Source organism: Euprymna scolopes, chromosome 27 (genome assembly GCF_053919585.1).
Source record: "Euprymna scolopes isolate OS-2025 chromosome 27, ASM5391958v1, whole genome shotgun sequence".
Classification (NCBI taxonomy): domain Eukaryota; kingdom Metazoa; phylum Mollusca; class Cephalopoda; order Sepiida; family Sepiolidae; genus Euprymna; species Euprymna scolopes.
This window is the reverse complement of record NC_136508.1, coordinates 51784477-51799521: the sequence shown is the minus strand read 5'-3', so window position 1 is coordinate 51799521 and position 15045 is coordinate 51784477. Positions and strand designations below refer to the sequence as shown.

At 33.8% G+C, this 15045-nt stretch overlaps 1 protein-coding gene across 4 annotated transcripts in view; it reads left to right on the top strand.

The window, feature by feature from the left end:
* Positions 1-703: 703 nt before the first annotated feature.
* Positions 704-15045, top strand: part of LOC145248858 (uncharacterized) — a 92819-nt gene continuing 78477 nt past the window's right edge. For 2 of the 4 annotated variants that reach the window (XM_080110584.1, XM_080110582.1), the window contains exons 1-2: positions 712-976; positions 4948-5043. The gene's annotated coding sequence lies outside the window, so the exon portion shown is untranslated. Of the gene's footprint in view, positions 977-4947; positions 5044-15045 lie in introns of all 4 variants that reach the window. The other 2 variants (XM_080110583.1, XM_080110585.1) reach the window with 2 other exon arrangements.

The window sequence follows — 15045 nt, the reverse complement described above, 5'->3', positions numbered from 1 at the left end:
CGAAAACTGCATTTTATATGCAATTTCATTCTAAAATGGATAAGTATCGAAAATTTTACGAAAATTTGAACATTAGTTGATTTTTGCTAGATTTATTAAATACGGGTATGTTTTCACGTTCGGAATATGGGAACGTTATTTTAAAGCGTCAATTATGTAAACACGATTTTCGTCTCGCAATTTCATTATTTTCGTACGATGAAAAAAAAATTTTTACATTATTACTGGTATATTTTGCCCTTCTTTTAAATGGTACAAAAGTTATATTGATAATATTAATTTATAATAAAGTTACATCGTGTTACATATAGGGTGGGGTAATTCTGTGGTGACTTTTAGCAGTCCTTATTGAGCTGTTCTCATAAATAATCAAATCTACCAAAATTTACCCTATTAACGATTACCACACTACCACCTTACATTCATTAACCCTTACCCTTGAGTGGCCTTCGGGCCTTGATCAGTAGGAAAAAAAAAGAACTGAAACGCTTGAAACACATTCAATGCTGTGTGAGAGAGAGAGAGAGAGAGAGAGAGAGAGAGAGAGAGAGAGAGGTTGGTATAAGAACGCGTGACGTCGGCGACGTCGCCTCCGCTGGTGTAGATGATTGACTAGAAATCCACGAGCCATCACCATAGCAACAGTGATGAGTAGCGGATGGTAGAGGCTATTTTTAGAAACAGCCTTTCCTTTCTTTTCTTAGGCTTTTTAGTTGTCAGTGACTCATCGCTAATGTGAAGTTGGATTGCTAACAACTCGCCTCTCGACTGCAAATGCGCGATATCTGGCAGACTTCTCTCTTTCCCCCCTTGCATATACGAAGAGAGAATTAAAGAAGAAAGAAGTGGGACTTTAGAGAAATATTCATGTTTATCTGACGAGGTGGTGAATAGAGAGAGAGAGATATATATATAGATATAGTCATCCACAGACAGACTGTTTCGCCGATTTACGGCTCCTCGGTGTAGCTAGACGGTGAGTGTTTCAAGTTGAGATTTGCGACCCGATCATTCGTACAATAAGTGGAGGGAAAATATGTCTGAAGTTGGAGTGAATATTTGTTTTGCGAAATTGGTTTTGAGGGAGGGAGGGGGGGTGAACTAACTATGAAGAACAAAAGAAACATGTAAACAACCACAAATAATAAGAAATAACGGTGCTAATTCAGAATTACACCGATTTTTTTTTTTTTTTTTTTTTTTAATTGCAGAAAAATTTTGAAAGATATACTTACCCATCACGGAACGAAGATGTCATATTCCAAAAAATCACGTAAATTGATCAAGTAGATTTTTATATAAAAATCCCTTTTTTTTAACAATTTGTAGCGATTTTAATAGGAAATTGTAGCCATTAAAAGGCCGATTTTGATCTCGATAGTTCGAATTAAGTTGTCCCACACTTATTTATAAAACATCGCTTCATTATAAAATCGGATTTCCTTGATTAAAAAAAAAAAAAAATTGATCAATTTACGTGAGTTTTAGAATACGATATCTTCGTTCATTCCGGGTATCTAAGTTTAATGGTGTTGGTTTTGTTTTTATTGTTTTTATTTTATTATTATTATTATTATTATTATTATTATTATTATTTTTTGTCTTTTTTTCTAATCCTATATAAACACCGAAATATGTAAACGACCTCAAATTATAAATAATTTTAGAGTGAAGGGTTGTCCGAGTAAATCCCACACACGATTGTTTAAGTAAACAATCGTTGGTGGGATTTAATTTACGTACGACGAACCTAACCTCCCCCTTCTTCCACCAGCCTTCATATTCTAAACATCTTTTTTTTAATAATCCGTTGGACTAAGATTAAGCAATGATGTTTCATACAAAAATAGGCTCTTATAAAAAAAATGTCAGTACTTTGGCGGAAGAATCCAGTCCCGGAAATAGCCGAAGCAGTTTACGATTTGAACCCCCCCCCCTCTTTTTCTTTTTCTTTTTTATATTAAGTTTAATTTTATCTTTTTATTTATTTACTTATTTATTTATTATTTATTCGATTGGCTATTTTTTTTAACCCTAACCTTACTCAACCCTCTGTATGCTATTTTTTACATTTTTTTGCTTTCAGATCGTAAACTGCTGCGGCCATTTCAAGGACTAACCTTGGATACATTGTCAAAGGACTGGAAATCCTCTGTATACCTATTCATTAATTAAAAGCATTAGATAAAAATAAGACCGAGTGTGGGGGGGGGCAGTTTCTTATGTACATTTAGTGTAAAATGACAGCATCCCCTTTCCCCCAACAGCCCAACACCACCCGAAAACTTTTACTAGAAATGTTTTTTGTTTTGTTTTTTTGTTTGTTTTTTTACTATGCTGTAAGATTTATTTTAATTATTTTATTTTACAAAATCTTTGGAATACTATTCCGATTGAGCACCAAACCTGTCAGATTACTTTCTAAAATAAATAAATAAATAAATAAAAGGTTTAAAACTCAATGTTCACTGTTTAGAGGGGAATTCGGTTTCCCATGAAAGTTAAATGTTGATTATCTCCCCTTGCTCGAAATTTTAGAAATTTGTTAAAGTCGGAAATTAAATAAGGGGAACATTTTATGTTAAATTTATAAAGGAAATTGAACACCTCTCTAAAATTTTAACAATATGTTTTAAAATTATTATTTATAACCTGATAAGGTTGTATTCCTAAGAATTTAAATAATTTTTTTTACAGGAATGGTAAGCTTCTTTTTAGGGATTTTTTTTCTTTCCTTTTTTTTTCTTTATTTTCTTAACTTATTTTGATGGTTGTGTTCTTTTCAAAAATATATTCTCATTTATTTCTTCATTGTTAATTTTGCATATTTTTCTTTAATGTGAGGTAACTATTTCATCTGATCTAGTTTTTTTGTTGAAATATCGAATTTTGTAACTAATAATACAATGTAATGTATTACCTAGAAATTGTAATATTGTTCGCGTTTCTCTCCTTCTCCTCCTCCTTTATTCTCTTCCTCTTCCGTCATTCTTATATTCTCCTCCTGCTCCCCATTTTTTATTCTCTTTCTCCTCCTCCTTCAATTTTATTCTCCTCCTCCTCCTCCTCTTACATTTTTTTATTCTCTTCCTCCTCCTCCTCTTACATTTTTTATTCTCTTCCTCCTCCTCATCCTCATCCTCCTCCTCCTCCTCCTCTTACATTTTTGATTCTCTTCCTCCTCACCCTTTTTGATTCTCTTCCTCCTCCTCCTCCTCCTCCTTCATTTTTTATTCTTCTCCTCCTTCTCCTGTTCCTCCTTTATTTTTTTTATTCTCTTCCTCCTCCTTCATTTTTATTCTCTCCTTCTCCTCCTCCTCCTTTTTTATTCTCTCCTTTTCCTCCTCCATTTTTATTTTCTTCCTCCTCCACCTCCTTTTTATTCTCTTCCTCCTCCTTTTTATTCTCTTCCTCCTTCTCCTCCTTTTTTATTCTCGTCCTCCTTTTTATTCTTCCTCCTCTTTTTTATTTTCTTTTTTCTTTTCCTCCATTTTTCTTTTCTTTCTCCTCCTTATTGTGATTCTCTTCTTCCTTCTCATTCTTCTTATTCACCTCACCTCTTCGTTTTCCCTCTTCTTTCGGTCAAATAATATTAACAACTTTTTACCTCTGTTTATTATTTATGTATTCAATATTTTCATTAAAAGTTGAAATACCACGATTTCGCATTTTATATTTTAATGAAAATTTGTGAATTTGTTTCACACACACATATACACACGTATACACCCATACACACACGTATACACCCATACATACACATATTATATGTGAACTGAAATTATATAAACATTAGAAAAAAAAAAAAACTACGTTGATTAATCAACGTTCTGACAAAATTACTCGTTTCATCAGGAGTATAACAATGATTTAAAACAAGAAAATGGAAAACTAAATCAATAAAAATTTAAATAAAAAAAATACAAATTAAAAAAATATAACTGAAAATAAAATAAAAAAAGTTATTAGCAAAAATGACTTTTAGCCCTTAAAACATTTGGTTCCCTTCCCCACACACACACACACACACACACACACACACACACACACACACACACACATATATATATATATAAAAGCAAATGTGTGTGCCTATGTGAAAATATTTAACCGATAATCTCTTAAACTACTGATCACATAACACTGAAATTAACAGAAAATACTAATCGTACTCCAAGGATGGTTTATTATGAGCAAAATCTTTGGTTAGATGGACGCACTATGTATATGTCGGCAAGTTGAAATGCCAACTGTTCATTTCAACTTGCCGACATATTTCTATTTTGCGCATGTGCAAATTCATTCATAGCTTGAAGTGGTTTAATTTTGAATCTTTCAATATCTGTCGATAGCTCAAATGGTAGGGAACTCGGTTGGAGCATTAAAAGCTTTGGTTTTGGTTATAGCTGATGACACCCAAGTAATTTTTTTTAATATTTTGAAATCAGTACTACATATTAGGTACAATATAATATTCAATAGAAAATTGGCTCTGTAATAATACACACGAAATATGCATGAATTAAAATATATTTAATTATGTTTTACAACCAGGCAAGGCCGGGCATCCCTTGCTAGTATATATATAAAATCTCACACAATATAAATCAAATTCTTTTAAAATATTCTATAAAATAGACACCAAAAATGTATTTTTAAATGCATCTTTTCTCCATTATTTATGGATGTATCGAGTTTATGCTTCAAAGAATGAGACAAAAGCCAATTCCCATAAGACTTATTTTTTTCATAGTCTTCTTTTGCAAATACAAACCCTTAAATTATTTTATTTATCATTTTTTGAACTCATAATTTATCTTCAGTTCTTTTATTTAAGTTATTATATATATATATATATATATATATATATATATATATATATATATATATATATATATATATATATATATATATATATTTTTTTTTTTTTTTTTTTTTTTTTCAAAGTCAGGATCTAATCTTCATCCGTGCAAGACAAGAACGAGAATTCAGTTAGCTGCTCTGTTGACTTGTACAAAAAAAAAAAAGAGTGCAACATCCCAGGTAAATATAACTCTTTTTCTCAAATTTAGAAAGAACGGTGATGGTCGGTATCCAAGTAATAGGCCATGTCTGCCAGAGTTCAACATTGAACCTTTTATTTTTTATTGCATGGATGCAGTATTGTAACTGCCTGCAAGCCATGAAAGAAAAAAGACTTTGATGCATCACGCTGACGTTAGCAACAGTATTCAATAATCATCATGAAAACTACAAAGGAACAATAATAAGTATATAATAGATACTAACCTTCAAAAAGGAAACAAGAGAAAACATTTTCATAGAAAGGTAGGCAAGAAGAAAAAATAGACAAACTGAAAAAAAGGCAGACGTTATTTATAGTGTGCCTCTCATCCGCCAGTTGTTAGAATGATGAAGGAAACCTCCCTTGATATCATTTAAGAAGCAAGGGGAAACTGCTAAAAGGGGTTGATTATAAAGTTATCAAAACTATTCTAATGATCAGCTATTTACATCCAATGTACGAGATCGTATTCCAAAATTAATGCCTCCTATTTTTTATTCCACCTGAATCGATCGGAGAGGACTGTAAATTCTATTGTTCCTACTTACAACGCCTCCCCACGATGGCAGAGTTAAACACCAGGGTCGTTTCTCAATGTGGAGAAAGAAACAAAAATTAAAAATTCTCTCAGTCGTGAAGGATTTCTTCTCCACTGACAGAACAAGAAATTGAAGTGCAGCATTTGAAGTCAGATACTACACTTTGATCTTAGCCCAAAGGCCAAGAGATTTGCTCTTATGGGGATTAAGAGTAAATTGCATTGTTACGATAGCTGAACTTATGCATTCATGACTTGAAAGTTTCATCTCTCTGTTGCAGATATTGACGGTGTGAGACTCAAAGAAAGCAGTACCTGTCATGGGTGTGCTTTAGAAGCAGACATGTATCATTGAATGACATATGTGCATTGAGAATGGTTGTAACTTTGTAGAAAAGTGAATTCTGGAGCACAAAATGTTACTCGTTTTAATGGTAGCACTCATGTCTTCATAGCCCTTCAACTTTTTGAGTTAAAAAAAATAAAGAAGCTTTACTTTTGGAACTACTTCCTCCGTACTATCTCAAAAACTCTCGTCTATTCTTTCAATGTGGCCATACCATCAAAGTCTCCTGTTCTACATATATCTCCTTATAATGTCCAGATTTAATCTTCCTCTAAGGTCATCATATCTAAGCCTGTTTTTAAATAGGATTTTGAAAGTTAAATGTCATTATTTTTGTATCGTTTCATCATTAAATTATTCGTTAAACCAAATTGTTACAAAATTTTGATCTCTATTCATGAAACTGCCAAATGCAAATAATTTCCAGAATTTTCAATCTTTTACACAACGCAGGATTTTCTAAGGATTTTAAACCAAAAATAAAAAAGCTTTTGATGACTTCCTATTCGACAGCCGGTTTTTAAATATGATTTTGACAAATCCTAACAATTAAAAAACAAGTCTTTCTCTAGATATTTAGAAATTTAAAAAGACTCAGTATCGGTAATTGTATCAGAATCAAGGAAAAATATTGGAATCGTCCCATTACTAGTTTATACATGAGCCCATTATGACCGCAGGGGGATGCATCTTCTCAACCGCATAAACTGTTGAACTAAGATTAAAAATATATCTGCATAAATCACATAGCTATGCCCTGATAGTTATGTTGAGAATGTAGTCAATCTCTTAGTTTAACAGTGTTGAAGAGAGTGCATGTCCGCTCTTATTAATCATTTCTCCACAACCACCATCCCTCTTTGAGGCAAAACATCTGTTACACAAACCAAACAAACGCATAACTAATGGCTGCTATAAAAAGAGCAGAGTTCAGATGACGCCGTACTCAAAGGTGTACCAGAAATGGAACATTGTGTTCTTGACGGAGGTTCTATTCTCCATCAACTGAAGTGGTCAGAAGGAAAGACATATTCTTCAATCGCTGACGACTATGCACCTTTCACAATAAAGCATGGTAAGGCTATGATAGTATTTGATGGTTACATTGGAGGAGCAAACACTAAGGACAACAGAGACGCCGCCAAAACTGAACAAGTAACAAAGTGAACATTGCTAAAGAAACAGTATTTGTCGGAAAAAAAGAAGTTCCTTTCGAATGTGGAAAACAAACAGTCTCTTACAAATCTCATTTAACAACGCATGAAGGACAGAGGTTGCCACGTAATGCAATCGAAAGGGGATGCAGGTGTGAAGATTGTTAAGGCAGCAGTGTCAGTGTCATCTAACAAAAGTACTAGTGTCATTAGTGAAGATATAGATCTATCGGTGGTGTTAGTTCATCACGTGTCAACCAGCGATGACAAAAAGCTTTATTTTTACTATGATAAAGGGAGTCCTGTAACAGTATACAACATTAAGGCTGTGAAAAAGTTGCTTGGATACAATGTCTGCAGCAGTCTTGTTTTTGCATGCATTCACAGGATGCTATGCTACTTCTGCCGGTTTTGTAATTTGAAAACAATCATCTTTACACAAGGTTTTGATAAAGAGCTGTGCTAAGATGTTGTCCACACCTAAGAAAAAAAAACTTAGCTGAGATTGAAGACGCTGGGTTAAAAGTAATGGTGGCATTGTTCGGGGGCAAACCTGAAGATAATCTGTCTGCAATGAGGTATTCTAGTCTCTGCCAAAAAGTTGGTTCAGCCAAAACCTTTGTTACACCTGAACAACTGCCACTGACCTCTTCTGCAACAAAGTATCATGCCCTTCAGAGTTACATCTAAGTCATGCTTTGGATGGATCATGGTGAGGCTATGGCTACTACTAAATGGGGATGGGAATTGCAGAACAACAGTCTAGTTCCAGTGATGATGAATACTTCACCTGCGCTAATCCACTGCAACTGTTCTAGTGGTTGTAGTACACTTCGATACACTTACAAAAGACACAGACTTATAATGTCTCTGTCCACGGGTATGCGGACTATATCAAGAAGGGCATTGTAACAATATGAGTGAAGAAACAGTATCTGATGATGAAAACAGTGACTATTGAACTGACAGGGTTATTCAGTGATGAGATATGTCTTAAAATGCACTGCGTATTCTATAGTCTTTAGAAATGTACATGTACGTCATTAACGTCATGACCTCGCCTGTCCATGTAGTTAGTATAAAACTTTGTATAAAAGTTATTATATCAAAATATATGGTATAAAAAAAAATGAAAACTCTTCTGTAAACAACAGCTACAGGTTTGAAACACGGAAATATTGGTTGTTTTTAGCGCGATGGTTGTCATCGTTTTATGACGTTATAGTTTGGTCGTTTGTGGTGATCAGATTTTGGTAAACTTTTTTAGTGTTTTGTTCCTCGCATATAATAGTAATAAAAAAAATCATAAAATGCTTTCTGGGAATGTGTTCAGGGTAAAGGGTCGTTTTTTTTTTAATTTTGAAAGGTCTAGTAGATTGAAAATGAAGGAAGTATATATTAAGACATATTAAAGAGATATAAAATACAAGAATAATATATTAAAATATAACTAGAAAGAAGGAATTAAGCATACATGAATGGAAAGGTTTAAAAAAAAAAGCTGTACTTTTATATAAAGTGTGTGTGTGTGTGTGTGTGTGTGAATTCCTTTCTTATAGGTTCCAAAACGGTTAAGCATATCTTTTGAAAGTTTCATGCAAAGTTAATTTATACGTCTGGCAGTGTTCTTAGATATGTTTTGTACAGTGACTCATCCGATAAGTATCGGAAATTGAAAAAATCTGATCTTTAAAATAGCTGTTCTCTCTTATGGATAAAAAAGAATATTTTTACAAGGTAATATTTTACGTTACATTGGCCAAGGGAGATAATAAAATTTCAGCAAATCATTTCTTCTTCAAAAACAGATTTATTATAATCTGGAGATATAGCGTAGTGGTAGAGCATTCGACTACAGATCGAATGATATCCTGTTCAAGCTTAAGTGTACCTCACCATTTTATTTTAATTTTTCTTATTAACGAGTTCAATTTATGATAAAAGATGGTATCACTTAAAATCACTGCAAATCATTTCTTCATTTGCATATTTTAAAACTAAACATTAATCAGGAGTGACTTTTCCCAGGCATTCATCGTCAAACCCAAATATCAGCTGACATGATATTGTAAACAAACACAGATGGAATTAGATGAACAGTATTATCATTATTTGTTGATTTGTATATGGCGTAATATGTAGAGGTCCGATTTTCACCAACTCTACACATTAAATTAGGCTGTATTTCAGCAATAATGAGTCGAATGTTGTCTTCTAAGTGGTTTATTGTGTCTGGTTTATCAGCATAGACATGAAACTTTACATATCCCAAAAGAAAATAATCTAATGGGGATAGATTGCACAAAAGAGGTGGCCAGTTGACATGTCCATTTCGTGAAATTATTCGTTCATCCAATGTTTCTCTCAGTAAATTGCTTCTGCCCATTTTAAAATATACATTCTTGTGATAAAATTTCAGGTATTTAAAAGGCTTCATTGGTGAAATTTTTTGTTATCAAAATTAAGTTTTTCGAAAATTAAGTTTAGGAAATAAATTTTGAACATTCACTAAATCGACATTATATTTTGAGCTCTTGTAATGTATATATTATTGAGCTATTACCCCAACTTTAGTGTGAATTAAAAGGAAATCGGATATATTTGATTTTTCAAATGGGTGGTTTTGTCCCTATTATCTCCCCTTAATATCCTTCAAATTACTCCTAAGAAAATTAAAAATTGGGGAATATTTATTGATGTAAGGATCTAACAAGGACAAAAGTTGATTATTGCAAACCTTAGTCTTGAAAAAAAAAGTTGATTATTGCAAACCTTAGTCTTGAAAAAACAAGGCTGTAGATAGAAAGGAAACAGTGAGCAGGAAAAGAGTTCCACAACCTTGCAGTCCTTGGAAAGAAGCTGCTAGAATAGGAAGCTGTATTACAATGAGGTCAGGGCTCTACATTGCGAGTGAAACAGTCACATTTGTGAGTGATTTTTCAAAGTGGCGACTAGAAATAATGAAACGCTTATCTTTTGGTGATTGTATTACTTTTACTGACAATCTTCTAAGGCTCACTGCTGAGTGAAAAATATCTTTTCAGCATTTTTTTATATATAAAACAAAGTTAAATTATTTAAACAATAAAAGTTTAATAGAATTTTTTTTTGAACGAAAGCTGTTTAAAAGAATATCTGAAAAAATTAGAATGTTTATACCTTCAAGTATCAACATAAAATGTTGTATATTTAGAATTACACTTATTAAAAAAGATACAGAAAAATCATTATGATGTACATACTCGTCATGAAACGAAGATGTCACATTCCAAAAAATCACATGGGTCTGGCTAGTAACTTATCTGTCTGGCTAGTAAACAAAAATATTTAGTCGTCAAAGGTCAACTAAAAATAAATTTGTCTATTAATTACTAAAAGCTTTCTTGGCGTATTTATTCCTTAATTTTCAAAAACAGTTCAATTCGGAAGAAATGAGTTATTTCCCTTTTGTTTATGTCACGCGTTACCAACAAACATGACAAAATCATTTTGTGTTGACTCATGGAAATACTTGTTTTATGTAATATTTCAGTATTATTTAACTGCTCGCAACATGACAATTAAGTAGATGACATTGCTTTTAGATGAAATTGGCATAAAAAGGAGGTATTAAAATAATGAATTGATGGAGGCATCTTGACCAATGAGTCAAACGATCTGGAATAAAGGGAGGTAATTCTGAGGAACACATGCCATTATAGTATTTGTAGAAAAGACTGAGACTAGCAACATCACGTCTGAGAGAGAGAGGTTGTAGGGAATAAGAAAGTGTGTGGCCAATCAAATTACAGACACGTTTCTGAAATTTATCAAAACCCTTTAAATTGGGACAGAGATGCACCAGCTTAAATATGACAACAGTACTCCATACGTGGTCTGATAATAGATTTGTAGAGATAGAATAAAATGACCTCAGATGTGAAAAGGTGTTTAGAGCGACCACTAGACCAACAAGTCAAACGAGCTGGAACAAATGAAGCAGGGAATAGATCAGACTATTTTGAAGAACACATACCGTAATAGTATTTATAGAAAAGACTGAGACTGGCAACATCACTCCATACATAGTACATTTGTCAGGAGTGGGAAAGTGTTTAGAACAATGGAGAGAACGACTCGAGGATAAAAAAAATTAAATCAACATTTAATGAAGCCAAAAGTCAATTGAGAATAAAATTTAATGAGATGGTATTTAAATGATGAGCAATGTTATGAAAGGATTGAAAATGATGAATAAAATCAACAAAATTTGATTTCTTATGAGGCTTGAAAAATATATATTAAGAATAGATTTGAAGATGACCGTGTTGTAGTTTGCAGGGAAGCATTAAGCTGATAATAGATTTGTAGAGATAGAATAAAATGACCTCAGATGTGAAAAAGTGTTTAGAGCGATCACTAGACCAACAAGTTAAACGAGCTGGAACAAATGAAGCAGGGGATAGATCAGACTATTTTGAAGAACACATACCGTAATAGTATTTATAGAAAAGACTGAGACTGGCAACATCACTCCGTACATAGTGTATTTGTCATAGAGTGATAGAGAGAACCGATTTTACAAGAAGCAGAAAAAACAATGGATAAAATATATGAACTCTAAGAAAGATTTGATGAGAAAGAAAACACCAAGAAGTTTTAGAGTAGATTTCTCATCGAGAGCAGAACCATCCATAAGAATCTCAGGAAGAAAAAGTCTACGATTGAAGAATAATCATTGAGTCTTAACAGGATTAAACGAAACAAACCATTTCTTACTCCAATCCATAATAGAACTCAAATCAACTTCTCGATCAACCACATATTTTAACTGAACAAAGAAAGAAGAGTTCACATAGGCTTGAAAAATCATTGAATTTTGACTTTTGCCTTGAAAAGGCCATTATTTCTATTATTACCTTGAAAATATGAAAAATATCTTCAAATTGTTCTGCAGACGCCTTGAAAATTGTATTCTTTATGTGCAGTAAAAATTTGTGTTGCAATATTTAAAATGAAATCAAAATAAGTACTATTAAATTATTTTTTAAATATTTAATATAAAATCAAAATACATTGTTCTGAAATTGTATCATATTATTGTAGATAAAGGTTATGTCCCTTTATCATGAACTACCCAATGTTTTCCATATAATAACGTCAGTAACAAGTCAAATGATGAGGGGAGGTTCTGTCATGATTTCACCATTGTTTATGACCTCATTTAGATTGTTTACAAACCCACCCGTGTGCCAGATACTACTGGACAGTATGCAAGCCTTCTAGACCTTTTTCTGACAACTTCCCCATAGCTATGTTCATGTTCCGTTCTATCTTCTCTGGGATCTTCTGACCACTTGGTTGTATCAGTTAAGATAAAAATGAAATAAGTCTTCAGACGTACCTCTCCACCGTACAGTATATCGATACTCTATGGCTGACTAGGATAGCTTCCATACATTTATATCTGACCTACCTCTGCATTCCATGTTAAAAAGGATGTGTCCTCTATAGTATCAGACCTGACCGAATGGTTAATTGTAGGCATAGACCGATTCATACCATCCAAAACATTCCAACAAAAACATAACAGCCAGCCATGGTTCTCCCCAGAATGTGCTGCTGCCATCGTGCACAGAAATCACTTTTTCCATAGCTACCAACGTAATAGATGTACTGAGATTAAAGCTGCTTTCAGGACTGCCAGCAACCACTGTAAAAGAGTAATAAAAAATGCAAGAGAGCTATATACTCAGTCCGTTAAATCCAAAGTAGCTGAGCAGCAGCTTGGTTCCCACCAGTTTTGGCAAATAGCAAACAGGATCCTGAACAGAAGCGTGCGTTCTATCTCAACCATCATCAATGGGCCTGAGGTCATCTCGTCAGCATCAGACAAGGGCAAACTATTTGCCAAGAACTTTGCAGCTAATTCTATCCTATGCGACGAAGGCCATCAACTCCCCATATTTCCTCCTATAACAGACAACACGCTATGCAACATACAAATATCTGTGTGTGAGGTCGCCAAGCTAATCAAGAAACTTGTTTCCAGTAAAGCAACTGACCCTGATCGCATTCCAATTATAGTGTTGAAAAAGCTTCAACCAGAACTTACCCCCATACTTACAAAATTGTTTAAGCGGTGCCCTAAGGAGAAGAGCTTCCCATCAATCTGAAAAACCTCATCAGTATGCCCTGTATTTAAGAATTCAGGTGATAAGTCATCTCCCTCTCAGTACAGACCAATAAGTCTCCTGTGTCTCATGAGTAAGTTGCTGGAATACATATTAAATAAAGAAGTAGTCAACCACCTCAGCAGAAATAACCTTCTTAGTGACATGCAATATGGTTTCCATTCTGCTAGATCTACAGCAGATGTGCTAACGGTTATATCTCATAGGATTAGTGAATCTCTCAACAAAGGCTTCCTTTCTAGGGCAATTGCTCTTGACATATCAAAGGCCTTCAATAAGGTATGGCATAAAGGCCTACTTCACAAGATTTCAAGCTATGGTATAACTGGAAATGTTTTCTCAATCATTAAATCATTTCTCTCTGATAGGCTCATAAGAGTAGTGGTTGATAAGCAGAAATCAGAAGCTCACAGTATTAATGCTGGAGTCCTTCAGGGGTCCATCCTAAACCCAAATCTCTTCCTGATCTACATCAATGATCTCCCAAAACACATACTTAAATCATTCGTAGACATCTATGCTGATAACATGAACATCTATGGCAACACTTCAAAGGCCGTAAATGACAAAGTTCTCTCTGATTCCCTCTCCTCTGATCTTCAGCACATGGTACAGTGGAGGAAAAGGTAGCTGGTTACTTTTAATGCATCTATAACCAAGCTCCTATCTTCACATCATCAACGCTCTGATCCCCATCTGGCATCAATTGAAATGGATGGCTCTCGTCTTGGGGAAACTCCATGTTTTGACAAGCTTCTGGGTTTGACCTTTACTCCTGATCTGAAATGAAACATGTACATCAACTCTGTTGCCAAGGTCACTGGAAAAATGGTGGGATCCTTCTACCGCTCCAGAAGATATCTCACTACTGATGCAATTCTCTATCTATATAAAAGCCAAGTACGTCCAAGGATGGAATACTGCTGCCATATCTGGGCAGGAGCTGCTAAAAACAGCTTATCCTGCCTTGACAGAATACAAAATAGACTTTGTAGATTAGTGGGCGATGCCTTTTTCTCTTCCCGGCAACCTCTCTCCCACAGGAGAGACATTGCGAGCCTATGTTTGTGTCTTTGTTTTATTGTTATTTCTATGGCAAGTGCTCATCTGAGCTCCAATCTCTGATCCCCCCCTTGCCAATCTTTCACAAAAAACACCCGTCTAGCTGAAACCACTGTCAGTAATTTTCCCCACTCTTTATCTGTGCCTAAATGAAAACGTAGATTCCATGAACAAAGCTTCTTTCTCAAAAGTGCATGCCTGTGGAACTCTCTGCCGTTTGCCTTTTCCCACCTGACTACAACTTGGATGTCTTCAAGTCCAACATAAACAAATTCCTGATAAACCGCCCCATTAAGTAAAAAACTTTATCTAATCTACATTACTAATGATTACTATGATATTATCCCATTGATAGTACACGCAATAACCCTTATCCCCGAGTGGCCTCCAGGTCTTGATAAATGGTGACTACTATGTTAAAAAAAAGAGGTAATTTTGTGATAAGGGACATAACTTTTATTTCCACAATATCGGAAATTCTAAATTTAAAAGTAAAATGAACACAACATAGACCAATCTACAATAGGGAAAATAACATTTGGTTGGCCAAATATAAATGGGTTGGGAATGACCTTTTCTATTGTTAATTACTTAGTTTTTTTATTAACTATATCATTGTTTATATATCAAATTTTGTTTTTTATTAATTATATCATTGTTTATATATCAAATTTTGTTTTTTATTAATTATATCATTGTTTATATAT